The sequence below is a fragment of the Sinohyriopsis cumingii genome, chromosome 18 (genome assembly GCF_028554795.1).
Source record: "Sinohyriopsis cumingii isolate HCF-2022 chromosome 18, ASM2855479v2, whole genome shotgun sequence".
Lineage (NCBI taxonomy): Eukaryota > Metazoa > Mollusca > Bivalvia > Unionida > Unionidae > Sinohyriopsis > Sinohyriopsis cumingii.
Window position 1 is genome coordinate 76,384,176 of NC_142978.1, and position 6,000 is coordinate 76,390,175.

Here is a 6,000-nt window from a genome sequence, read left to right on the forward strand (position 1 = left end):
CATCACGCTACATCCGTACTTGATGAGTTCTGCTGCGATGCCATACTTCCCTGGGTCTTTACCTAAGGACTTATTAATTCGTCTACAGTAGGTTTCTCGTCCAGTTCGACCATGAGAGTGAGGTTTTCAATGGCGTTGAGGGCATCATTGGTCACGTGGTTCTCTTTGGAGTACAGGTCAGAGTAGTATTCCACCCAACGCTCCATCTGCTTGCCCTTGTTGTGGATGGTATCGCCTGTGGCAGACTTCAGTGGTGCTGTCACTTTCTTCGTGGGACCCATTGCTTTCTTTATGCCATCGTACATGCGTCTGATTTTTCCGATATCTGCTGCTGACTGGATGTCATGACAGAGCTGAAGCCAATATTCATTGGCACACTGCCGTGGTAATCTCTGCACTTTCCCTCTGGTAGACCTGTATGCCTGTAATGTCTTCTGGCAGGCAGATCGCTTGTGTTGCAGGTGAGCACTGCGAAATAAAACGTACATATCAACAAACCCGAATGAAATGATTTTAACTAAGTCTTTACCTTTGTGACCTAAATATTAAATTTTTGAATATCATTAAAACTACCTGAGGGGCGTGACCTGTCTAATAACATACATACAGTTTCTTCTTCCGCGTTCTAGATGAGTCACAATATGGCTGGCGTACCTGCACAATACCTGGCGTACCTGCACAATACCTGGCGATCGATACTTACGATAGGTGAGTTGGTCAATAAAACCAATCATAAATTTCGAGCTTATATGGTTATAACCTCTGTGTGCAAGCATTGGAAAGGCTGCATATATCAACAGGTATACGGGAACACGTAGCAAAGATAACGACTGAGGCCCGAGTTGGGGACTTCATTTGAATTTTAGAAGTCTAAAAATGGTAAAACAATAAATTATGCATATCAAGGTTCAGGTAGCTTGCTCGTAATATCAGTGCTCTCTACTCGGTATGGTCGGAATACATGATCACTATGGAGAGAAGTGTACGGGATCTTCGTTTGCATTTTCCGATTGGCAATCAGCAAGTAAATCCATTTAAATATAACATTCTAACAGAATCTGACGATGGAATGCTTGATAGATATGGTAAAATAAATCGAGTACAATATATCCATCTCGTGTATTGATTCATGAAGTATGTACATGTACTGTAAATTTAAACGCGAGGTTATACTTTCACGAGGTCATAAAGACCATATAAAACTGGAGTAACTAAATTAAATTGCAAAGGTGATTACTAACATAACAATTAAGGTTATATGTACGTCAGAATGATAACCAAAATAATGGATTTCGATGACGAAATTATACCCTTAGAAAGGGGGATGTAAAAAAGGAAAAAGAAATAGAACCTCTACTCGAATATTCTTTATATAATTTGGAATTTAAATAGCTTCAACACATTGTTATGGGTTTTTTCATTTTGATTCTTCTTTTCTTTTTTTTTCTTTTTTTTTTTTTTGGGGGGGGGAATATATTTCTTTTCTTAGAATTGCACAACAAAGTCCAGCCGTACCAATGACATTTTGTCTGTCCGCCCGTCGCTTTGTCATTCTAGCGTCAAAGCGCAGATCCGGGTTTGTTTTTAAGCCATTCTCTCAGACACGATTGCTTTTAGAGTCACGTAAGTTAACATTGTAGACGTGTCAAATGGCGCTACACAGTAAAATAAAAATTAAATCACAGAAATGTATATTTCTCATTTTCTAGGGGATTTTTAAATATGCAGCTTCATAATTTTCGTATGTAATTACGACAAGATGAGTACTATAGTAATCATCGATCCATGAAAACTGAATCAAATTTTAATCACGCAGCCATTATGTGGCGTGATTGATATTGCTCCTGAAATTCCAACTTTTCCAGATTCTTGGAAACATTAAAAATGTGGTCTCCGTATATGAAATTGTTGTAGAACACGTTTTCGATCACCATCCAGTGTCACTGATTCCTATATTCGTATCTTGTCCAAAGCGGTTGAAGTGTATGTAAATGTTTATATGATTATATTATACAGAATACTTTACAATCAGGTAGGTTTTACACTCTGTAACTCTTTGCAACCCCCAATATATATATATACTAATGTAATTTACTGTCCTCGTTAGAAAATCAATTATTACGAAAGCAATGAGTTGTTCTGAATTCCCTGTTTCGAGACAGTAAATAAGTAAGTAACATTGGATGCCGAGATTTCATGACTTAATAATGAATCCTGAGTGCCACTAATGATCAAATGTTATATCAGTTGAAATCCAAAATGAGGTAGAGGGCTACAGTAATTCAGTTTATTGAACGTCGAATCCAATCGAGGTTTCAAGCCGACCCAGATCGGTTGCCATTGTGTATCCATGGGAATAGGCTCTAACTGCAGTGTCATTAGAATGATGTGTTTTGTATATTTGATTTAATTTTTATCTGATTTAACAGTTTTAAAATCTTTTTATTTTTTTTAATTTCATTATATGTCAAAATAATGTAATTCTGTTTACTAGGAACTCGATACTTTATACAGAAAATAGTTTGACCTTAGCTGTTCATTTTGTAAAAACTTAAAGCTGACCTAGTTCCTGACCTTAATTCAAAATTAGTTACAGTTACGTGAACAAGTATTTTTAAATTTATTTTTATTGTGAGAATAGTAAGGTTGAGATCGAGGCTATGTTGGATACGTGACCCTCGACTTGTAAATAGATTTTAGGGAAGTAAACAACGTTTTTTATTTTATTCTCGGAGTAAAATGATTGGTTCTTATCAAGGACATACAGGGACCTTTATTCGGGCATCTGTTTTGCGCAGTATTCAAGTTTTAAACCACCGTTTTAGATAAATAATCTCATTCGAACCTAAACACGTAACATAAAACTTGGGCGCTCGTGCTTGAGATTATTTTAAATTTTGGATAGAATATTTCAGTATTAATAGTGGAGGAAGAACCCGGGAAAACCCCGGAAAGAACCACCGACCATCGAGAAGCTACTGGCAAGCTTTCTCACATACCCACATTGGCCGAATCCGAGACTCGAACCTACGCAGACAGAGGTGAGATGGCAGTGATCCGTAATGGAGAGCGCTTTAGACCACTCGGACACTCAGAGCCCCTTGTGAGAATAGTAAGGTTGAGGTCGAGGCTATGTTGGATACGTGACCCTCGACTTGTAAATAGATTTTAGCGAAGTAAACAACATTTGTTTTATGTTATTCTCGGAGTAAAATGATTGGTTCTTATCAAGGACATACAGGGACCCTTATTCGGGCATCTGTTTTGCACAATATTCAAGTTTTAAACCATCGTTTTAGGTAACAAATATTATTCGAGCCTAAACACGTAACATAAGAATTGGGCACTAGTGCCCGGGATTATTTTAAATTTTGGATAGAATATTTCAGAAAACTTTGTTTTTTGAAAATTGAATTCCCCTAGTTTTTTTTAAATCTTTAGTGAAATCGCCAAGCTTTTTCTAAAATGTCATCAAAAGTGGAAATCTTTTTTTCAAATCCTACCCAGGAACATTTGGATCTTATCAAAAAAGATGAATTGATTCAACTTGCCCCAAAATACGATCTTTCTGCGGTAAAGGCTTCCTTAACGAAACAAGAAATAAGAAATATTTTGGTTCAGTATTTGTTAGAAAAGAATCTTTTGGATAAAAGTGTTTTGGTTTCGATCAGTAAATCTGTAGCAGACTCTGACATAAAAGTGAAGAAATTAGAATTAAAATACAAGATGGAATTGGAGTTGAGGAAGCTGGAACCTCAGAAAGAAGAAAGAAGAAAGAAAAACAAATTCAGTTGCAATTGGAAAAAGATAAAGAACAAATGAAATTGGAGTAAGAAAAAGAACAATGTTATTACAATTCTCGGAGTAAAATGATTGGTTCTTATCAAGGACATACAGGGGATATTTTTTTTGTTGTTTTAAATATGTAAGCATCATCACGTGACCTTTATTCGGGCATCTGTTTTGCACAATGTTCAAGTTTGAAACCATCGTTTTAGAGAAATACACTCATCCGAGCCTAAACACGTAAATATATATGAAAAGTGCCACAAAGTAAAAAGAAACAATCAAAGTAAGAACAATTCTAAATTCGGATATTACAAAATATGTCTGATCCCTTCAGTGCCTACTGACTATCAAGCCATATAGAACACGATCAATGCCTAAAACACGAAAACATCATCCAAATATTCATTCTGTAATGTAATGGTTGGCAAAAATATCCAAGAAGTATCACAACACAATCATGTAGGAATTGTAGTTAAAAGTGGTACCTTTTGACATGTCAAGTATTTATCTGAAGCCTCGGAGCAAGTTAGGTTTTGAACATACCACTTGGCATGTGAAATATTTGTCTGACTGAAAAGGTCTTGGAGAAAGATTTACTGATTGTGGTTGTACGGCGCACCAGCAGTGTAAGGCACTATTCGATTATAAAATAATTATATGATAAATTATTTATGTGTGAAAGCGGTTCGTTGTCATCTTGAGATAAAAAGACAAAAACAAAACGATGAGATGGTCGGATAATATTTGTAAATGGTTTTTATAAAGGATAATTAGATACTAAAAGATATTTAGGTGATTGACAGTACACAGTTTGGTTAAATATACTCAACGGAAATAGGTTTCACACAAGTTTAAGAATTAATATTAACTTTCTTCATGAAATACATGAAATTTATTGTATCAGAAAGCTCTTTCATTAGCTGAAAATTGTTGTAACGATCGCCTGTGGGCTGGAGATCAAAACAGCCTGTATCTTTTAGAAAGTTTGCGTACAGACACAGCACTTTAGTTGGTTTTGAGTTCTCAACAAGTCCATTGTACGATGGTGTTCTTCATTATAAATTTAAAGTGTAGTAATTATGTTAGACCTTTCAGGAAGGAACATTTATATACGCTTATTTTCAGGAGATACTCAGGTAAAGATACACCCAGACTCATTAAGCCTCCGCCTTCTAGGAAGTCTTCTAAGAGGGATATAAGTTAAAAGGGGAAAAGTAACAAACATTAGGAATTTCGCGGGCAACGATGGTATCAAGAGAGATATATGGGAAACAAAATGAAATAGAAAGTCAGAGAAGCAAGTTAAGAAGACTTCTTATGGCTCGGTATTACAAGCCGATTTGCTAGAACCGGGACCAACCCACCACCCGTCTAGTAAGATATAGAAGTTAAAGTAGTATGTTGCATCGGGGAGTTACTCGTGGTCTCTCCTTTTACTCAACTTGCAGGATCCTTTCGTGCATCGACATGGTCTTCACCCACGGCCAAACGCTGCCGCCACTCGGTCGCTTCAAGGATAAACAGCAGGGATGCATCGGGCCTATTCTACAATCCGGACCTAGGATAAAACTGTGAAAAAAATGAAATAGAGAGAGATTGTTTGCTATTAGAAAGAATGTATAAATCTTGTATACATTCCTTGTCTGGCTGTGCTGCTTAGAACATGGTTAAGTGTATCATGCAAAAAAAAAAATTATTTTTGTAAACAAATGGAATCAATTGCACAGCAACCGCCTAAGCAACCCCCGAAACTGCGGATGGGGGTGGAGGCACACTCACTGGAGGTCCAAAATTCCCCATCGAACAACATTTTTTTAATTGAGAGGGGACCCACAATTAAGTTTTTTTTTTCTCGGGGGACGGGGCATAATTTCTAGCTAGGTCACTGAACTGGATGGAATCTTTGACAATAGTAACAGGTACTAGCAAGAGTGCATCCCATAACTTCGCGAGGAAACCGGATGGGAGAGCATGAATTATCGACAGTGGATGCATAAACCAATTCAAGTTATAAAAAATATTAAAATTACACGATGGTTTTACTCCCAAAATTTGTAATCTAAAATAAAATAAATAAATAAATACAGATTTGGACTTTTCGTTGTTGACAATAAGACGCTATAGCACCCAATTTGTGCGGAACAACGATGTATCAAAATTTAATTTGTTTATTTACAACTTTTTACTGCCCCGGTAGCCTAAGTGGTTAGA